This window comes from Salmo salar, chromosome ssa26, assembly GCF_905237065.1.
Source record: "Salmo salar chromosome ssa26, Ssal_v3.1, whole genome shotgun sequence".
NCBI classification, from domain to species: Eukaryota; Metazoa; Chordata; class Actinopteri; order Salmoniformes; family Salmonidae; genus Salmo; species Salmo salar.
Genome location: NC_059467.1, coordinates 55,968,106 through 55,976,560, shown reverse-complemented (window position 1 = coordinate 55,976,560; position 8,455 = coordinate 55,968,106). Strand labels below are relative to the sequence as shown.

The 8,455-nt window shown below is 43.3% G+C and overlaps 1 protein-coding gene across 1 annotated transcript in view; it reads left to right on the top strand.

Annotated features, from left to right (window-relative positions):
* Positions 1-4,123: 4,123 nt before the first annotated feature.
* The window catches only part of LOC106591807 (uncharacterized), a 47,817-nt gene continuing 43,485 nt past the window's right edge, over positions 4,124-8,455 (top strand). Inside the window, exon 1 of the mRNA XM_045708383.1 lies at positions 4,124-4,155. The gene's annotated coding sequence lies outside the window, so the exon portion shown is untranslated. The remainder of the gene's footprint in view (positions 4,156-8,455) is intronic.

Genomic DNA, 8,455 nt, shown 5'->3' with positions numbered 1-8,455 from the left:
ACACAACTGATTGGCTCAAACGCATTAAGAACGAAAAAAATTACACAAATTAACTTTTAACTAAGCACGCCTGTTAATTGAAATGAATTCCAGGTGACCACCTCTTGAAGCTGGTTGAGAGAATGCCAACAGTTTGCAAAGTTGTCATCAAGGCAACGGGTTGCTACTTTGAAAAATCTCAAATATAAATATATTTTGATTTGTTTAACACTTTTTGGTTACTACATGATTCCGTATGTGTTATTTCATAGTTTTTATGTCTTCACTATTGTTCTACAAGGTAGAAAATAGTAAAAATAAAGAAAAGCCCTTGAATGAGTAGGTGAATCCAAACTTTTGACTGGTACTATATATTTTGTTTTTTATACATATTTTCCTTCTTTATTATCTTCCCCAAACTCCTCCCCTATTTGGAAAAAGTAATGGATAACAATACTAATGCTTCTACTTCCATCTTATACATAGTATAGACATTTTATGGACACAGCATATTTTACATGAGTTATTATTTTATTTAAATCTACCCTCAACCCCTCCCATCTATCTCTGAAGTTTCTACAGATTGTAAAGATGATCACTTTTGCTAAGAGTATTACTATATTATTGATAAATTGACAATGACTTTCAAATCACCCAGCAGTGCTACATGCAGAGTTAGCTCCAGGTAAATGTTGCAATTCTTCTGCCATTCCTGAACATGGAACCAAGAGAAAGCTATGTATGGGTAACACCAAAACAAGAGATCTAATGTACTTGAAAGCTGTGCTTTGTCATTGCAGTGTTTTACTCAATATTTAATGTAGACCATTTGCAGTGTAAAAATGCATGACCAAGATTGTTTCATATGCATACGAAAGAGAGAAAGAACCAAGTTTGTATGATTATATTGTATGTGGCGTTTCAATATCAGCAGCATGTTGCGTCAAAGGAGATCTAGTTATCATGTCACAGTTTTACTGTTGTAAAACACAGACATTCTTTGGAATTACACAGAATGGACTTTCACATAACAATAAAAGAACATTCCTTTGAATCACTCATTTACTGTAGAATTATGGTCTTGGATTCTGATGAACTGTGAAGTTCCAGAGAACCAGACCTGGGTGACTGACCTTTCCTCCTGTCTCTGTCACATACATGAAAGATAAATGCAGCCACCCACACACACACGGATACTGTAGTTTCGATAGACAAGCAAAAGCAGAACTACAAAATCGCAGACAGGGCACTTCCTGCTTGAAATCTGCTCAGGTTCTCATCTGCCTGCCATATGAGTTCTGTTATACTCACAGACACTATTCAAATAGTTTTAGAAAATTTTGAGTATTTTCTATCCAAATCTACTAATAATATGCATATTCCCGTTTCTGGGCAAGAGTAGTAACCAGTTTAAATCGGGTACGTTTTTTTATCCGGCCGTGAAAATACTGCCCTCTAGCCCCAACAGGTTAATGAATACACTTTAACAACAAAACAAGAAAACGACCGACAACAGTTCCGTCAGGTGAATACACTAAACAGAAAACAACCACACACAAAACCCCATGAAATACAGGCTGCCTAAGTATGGCTTCCAATCAGAGACAATGAATGACAGCTGCCTCTGATTGGAAACCATACCTGGCCACAAGAATAGAATGAAACTCTAGACAACCTACCTAGAAAACAGAAAACAGAAAACACAAAGACGAAACACCCCCTGTCATGCCCTGACCAACCTACTATGGAAAAATGACCTCATACAAGGGTCAGGACGTGACAGTATCCCCCCCAAAGGTGCAGACTCCAACTGCACCCAGACCAAAAACCCCAACAACAACAACCCCAAACACAAAGGGAGGGCAACAGTCTATGGCGGCTCATGTGCCCCACCCAGAACCTTCCTCTTCTCCCGATCCTCCAGCAATGGAAGTGGCTCTGGCTCAGGGCGTAACCTCCATTCCGCCTGCAGATCCCTCTGCTTCTGTAACATAGGCCTGTGCATCATTAATGAAGGAATCGGACTCTAGATCCTTACCAGACTCACTGTGCTGTAGACCACTGCTGGAGGTTCCGACCTCCAAGCCGCTGCTGGAGGATCTGGGCTGCAGGCCGCCACTGAAGGCTCTGGGCTGCAGACCGCCGCTGAAGGCTCTGGGCTGCAGACCGCCGCTGAAGGCTCTGGGCTGCAAACCTCCGCTGAAGGCTCTGGGCTGCAGAACTCCGCTGAAGGCCTTGGACTGGAAAGCGTCGCTGGCGTCTCCAGACTGGGAGGCATCGCTGGAGGCCCCGGGCTGGGGAGCGTTGCTGAAGGCTCTGAACTGAGAAGTGTCGCTGGAGGCTCCGGACGGAACAGCGTCGTCGGAGGCTCCGGACTAGGAGGCGTCATACTCGGTTCCGGACTAATGACCGTTGCTGCTGACTCCATGCCATGGATCATTTCTATAGGTTCCGCACCAAGGATCATCACAGGAGGCTTCTTACCTTGGATTCTCACTACAGGTGCCGGGCCATGGATTATTCCGACAGGCATCGTGCCATGGTTTATCCTTACAAGCTCCGGACCATTTAGAATGCCTCCATGCTTCTTGCCAAGGATTCTTTCCTCAGGTTCTGGGCCATGGATTACCTCTTCAGGCTTCGTGCCATTTAATGTCCCTACAGGCTCCGGGCCATGGATCATCACTAGAGGCTTAGTGCCCTGGATCATCCTTACAGGCATCGGACCATCAATTATCACTGGAGGCCTTTTACATGGAGCAGGAGTCGGTCTCACCGGACTGGGGAGACGCACTAAGGGCTCAGTGCTCACAGCAGGCACCGGCCGTACCGGGTTATAGGTGCACACTTGAGGGAGAGTGCACGTAGCAGGCACCGGACGCACTGGGCCATGGAGATTTACTGGAGGTCTGGCGCTTGCGGCTAGCACAACCCGTCCTGGCTCGATGCTGACTCTAGCCCGGCAAGGTCAGAGCGCTGGCACAGGACGAACAGGGCTGTGCTGGGGAATGAGGGGTACCATGCGTGGAGCAGGCGTAGGGTATCCTGGGCCGAAGAGCCGTACTGGAGGCCAGATACGTTGAGCCGGCGCACTTTTTCCTGGCTGCCGGCCAACTCACGCACGGCAACGTTGAGGAGCTTGTATCGACCGCACCGGACTGTGAGTTCGTATGGGCGACCTAGTGCGCATCACTCCATAATGCATTGCTCGCCCCTCTGTGTGCCTGCTCCGCCGTGCCCTTTCCGCCAGTACCTCTCTCCGGAATCTAGCGTCGTGCTCCGCGCTTGACTCCCCGACTGGCTCCGGTTTACTCCATGGCTCTCTCCGAAATGCCCGGGAAGTTAGATCAGGGCTCCCCCTGACCTCGTCAAACTCCCCGTATGCCCCCCGAATTTTTCTTTGGGGGGCAGTCTCTTCGCCTCCCTTATTGGAGGATACAGCGCCTCATAATACCGTTGCTCCCTCTTGGCTTCTTCCAATTCCTCCTTCGAGCGACAATACTTCCCAGCCTGACTCCAGGGTCTCCTTCCATCCAGGATTTCTTCCCACGTCCACGAATCCAGGTACCTCCTCTCACGCTGCTTGGTCCTTTCCCGGTGGGGGTTCTGTCACAAGGGTCGTCGAATGGAGACTAAGGCGCAGCGTGTACAGTGCTCATATTTACTTTTTTCATGAATACAATTTAACAAGAAAACGACCGACAACAGTTCCGTCAGGTGAATACACTAAACAGAAAACAACCACCCACAAAACCCCATGAAAAACAGGCTGCCTAAGTATGGCTTCCAATCAGAGACAATGAATGACAGCTGCCTCCGATTGGAAACCATACCTGGCCACAACATAGAAAATGACAACATAGAATGAAACTCTAGACAACCCACCTAGAAAACAGAAAACCCAAAACACATAGACGAAACACCCCCTCTGTCACGCCCTGACCAATCTACTAGGGAAAAATGACCTCATACCAGGGTCAGGACATGACAGGAGGGGTGTAGGTTGAGGAGGAGGAAAGATAAAGTTCCTAGGAATATGTATTGTGTAGAGCTCTGAATGGTGAGTCATTTGCCAACTTAACTGGAGAAAATGTATAAAAGAGACACTCAGCTCTTCGATGTGAAAACACTTTCTACAACTTTCTCCCAGAGAAGACACTTTCTCCCAGAGAAGACACTTTCTCCCAGAGAAGACACTCCAGAACAGAGGAAGAACTCAACATCACTATTAAAGAAATTACTTCCAATGAAGGGTTCTGATGTGTATATGAGTATGTCTGTGTTACTATAAAGGGCAGGGTGGTGGTGGGATACATGGGTTTCACTTGTTCCACTAGCACCATAACACCTGATTCAGATGATCAAAGAATCAGAGTCTTCAATTTGGATCATAATTGATGTAAGAGGAAAACAAATACCTTTTACTGTTGTTTTTTCAGTAAACCAATTCATTGATATATTATTATAATAAATCATTTGACTCAGCCGAGCCCAACTGTCTGTTTTAGTATCTGTTCAGGGTGTTTTGGTGCATCCTTGAAGTCATCATTTTCACAAGCCATGTATCCCCTTTAGAACACCTGGAGAAAATACTTAGTAAAGCTGGCCGCTAATTCCTTCATATTTTATACTTATACTTATATTTTATACTTTATACTTATGTCCTGGTCTTTGGTGTTGTTAGTGTGTTGTTTCTTGCTACACAGGAGGTGTTGACCAATGTCACTCTGTATTCTTCCTTTACAGACACTTGTCTCCAACGACACAAAATGGCTTCTAAATACATCACAGAAATTGCAATCTCCACTAGCCCTGAAAAAGAGCTTCAGCTTCGTGACCAAGGCTTTCACATGATAAATGTCAACCTCAACCAAGGCACTTCATCCACCACCATTGTTTACATGTGGTTCAGAATGGGCAATGGTGAACCCATCACCAGAGTCCAGTTTTCATTCACTGATGCAATGAAAGATGACCTGAAAAAAGCAAGGTTCACTGAGCTCCCAGTAAACCTCAACTCTGGAACAGACGGAGACGTCATCCATCTGTGGTACTCTAGTGGTGCAAGCCCTAAGTATAACATTCCCATTGTAGATCTCTTCCTCACCACTGATGAGAACGAAGAAGCCACTCAGTTCAAACTCGGCTGGGAAAGGCTACCATGCAATCTGAACCGCGGTAACTCAGGAGATTTCATCACCCTCTGGTTGAAGAGAAAGAGTGAGACCTACATCTGTGACGTTACTGCCACCACCTCATTCCAAGATGACATCAACCTTTTCAACGAGGGCTACATCCGGCTGGATGAAGATCTCAACAGAGGTTCTGGAGGAAAACTTATCTTCCTCTGGTACCGTCAATCCACCGAAATGGACGGCTGGCTCACTGAGATGAATGCCTCCATCGACCATAAGCAGGATTCCAGCCTAAGGAAGCGTGGTTTCACCGTGGTGAATGTTAACCTCAACGAGGGAACAAGCGGTAAGCCAGTGATGGTCTGGTTCAAGAAAGAAGGATCTCTCCCTATCAAGGCCTTGACCGTTACATCCAACAACAAGGAAGATTGTCCTTATATGGAGGCCGACTTGATCCTCATCGATAAAAATCTGAATGCTGGCAACCCTGGTATGCCCCTCTACCTCTGGTATGGCAATTAAAAACCTGAGTTGGAGAGGCAGAATCAGCCCAACATTGTTCCAGATATTAGCTTTTGCATGGCAATTTATCTGTTTAATTTCTAAATATTTTTCTGACACTCAATGTTAACTTTTATGTCATAAAGTCACTGTCAGAGATCATTTAGAAAGTTTTCTTTAATGTTGTTTTCAATCAATTAACAATTGAATTATAGAAATGATATTTTAGCAGCAGGTTTATTTTTTTCTGAATATACCAAAGGGTTATAAGGTATTATATTGCATTGTGTTAGTCAGATATTATTTTGAAAAACCTGAGTAAAGTAATACCATTTAAATGATTCCTATGTAACACTGAGCATTCTGTTAATCAATAAAGAAAAGCATAGCAAATGAGAACATTGTACCTTTTAATTCATCAAATGCTTGACTTTAGCACAAAGGCCTGATAGCAAATATTGTACATTACGGTTTATATTATAATGACCAGGAATGGGAGAGTACAAAGCTCACAAATGCACACTAAGGTTGATAATGCAACAATCTGATAAATAACATACCTAAAGCTTTGTTTCACTGAGAACTCACATTTGACAAAGTTTGGGTGCCTTGCAAATTTTGGATATTTTGTCTTGGACTTGATCATCCAGTCTTCTAGCGATCTATATGATTAGTTTTGGCTCTCAATGCAATATTTCCGTGGTGCAAAACAGCACAGATAAGAAAAATTAAAATACAATCTCATTCAAATCTGTCAGCATGATTTAATTTGAAACGTTTTTTAACAATATGCGTTAAATCCGTAGTCAAAAAAAGAAGCAGCCACCCTGCCACTGATTTGGTAAAAAGCTGAGGGATGGGGCTGGAGAAATGTAACCACTCAAATGCATAGATAGACCTCTGGATGTAAGGACTGACCATCCATGATATCAACATTAGTTTTAACCACGTTCTGAGGTTATACAGTGTTTGTTTACCATTACATTGTTTACAAACAAAAGTAAAGCAACATTGTATTGTCATGAGAATCAATAATAAACAGTTGCATTTGTTATGTTCACTATGTAGCCCTTGTGTATTATTGTTGTGTGTTCCTTTTGACTCACATTATCTGTCCTATGGGAGCCACCGTATCTGCTTCCTGTTATGAATGTGAGGAGAGCTGTACCTAATAAACACCCCAGCAGTTTATAAAGAATTTAGCTGGTCTCGTTCTTTCAACATAACAGTATTCTCTCTCTTTTTATTTTTATTTTACCCCTTTTTCTACCCGGCCTGCCACCGGAGACACTAGTGCGCGATGCGACAAGGACATCACTGAGAAGGTGGAAAGCTTCAAGTTCCTTGGCATACACATCACAGACAAACTGAAATGGACCACCCACACAGATAGTGTGGTGAAGAAGGCGCAGCAGAGCCTCTTCAACCTCAGGAGGCTAAAGAATTTGGCTTTATACCTAAAACCCTCACAAACTTTTACAGATGCACAATTGAGAGCATCCTGTATCAGCGCCTTGTACGGCAACTGCACAGCCCGCAACCGCAAGGCTCTCCAGAGGGTGGTGCGGTCTGCCCAACCCATTACTGGGGGAAAACTACACGCCCTCCAGGACAACTACAGCACACGTTGTCACAGGAAGGCCAAAAATATCATCAAGGACAACAACCCCCCGAGCCACTACCTGTTCACCCCGCTATCATCCAGACGGTGAAGTCAGTACAGGTGCATCAAAGCTGGGACAGAGAGACTGAAAAACACCTTCTATCTCAAGGCCATCAGACTGTTAAACAGCCATCACTAGCACATTAGAGGCTGCTGCCGATAGATATAGACTAGAAATCACTGGACATTTTAATAAATGGAGCACTAGTCACTTTAATAATGTTTACATATCTGGCATTACTCATCTCATATGTATATATACTGTATTCTATGCTATTCTATGGTATCTCAGTCCATGCCGCTCTGACATCACTCATCCATATATGTACAGCTCTGGAAAACATTAAGAGACCACTGCCAAATGATCAGTTTCTCTGGTTTTACCATTTATATGTACGTGTTTGGGTAAAATTAACATTTTAGTTTTATTCTATGTACTACTGACAACATTTCTCCCAAATTCCAAATTAAAATATTGTCCTTTAGGGCATTTATTTGCAGAAAATGAAAACTGGTCAAAATAACTAAAAAGATGCAGTGTTGTCAGACCTCAAATAATGCAATGAAAATAACTTCATATTCATATTTTGTTCACATTGTCATTTTTCATGACAATCTGACTTCAAACGTGCTGTTTTATAAAGTACGTCCTAGCATTATTTATTTGTTATTGTTTTATTTAACCTTTATTTAATTAGGCAAGTCAGATAAGAACAAATTGTTATTTACAATGACCTCCTACAGTATATGTGACAGCCACGCATGTTAGGGTGTCTGATGCTGTTGTCTATTATAATGGTAGACCTCTGGAGAATTAGTGCCAACACTTTATAAATTGATTGATTCTCTTTCCCTCCCATAGATGACTTCCTTAGCAACCTTCATACATCTCTCAACCAACAACTGAGAAGAGAAGGATTCAAATCAGGGAAAAAACAATAATGCTTGTATCTCATCAGAATCCCTTTGATTAACACCTATTTATATTTCAGCAATAAGGCCTGAGGAGGTGTGGTATACGGCCAATATACCACGGCTAAGGGCTGTTCTGAAGGCACCAAAGCAATGTAGAGTATACGGCCAATATACCACGGCTAAGGGCTGTTCTGAAGGCACCAAAGCAATGTAGAGTATACGGCCAATATACCACGGCTAAGGGCTGTTCTGAAGGCACCAA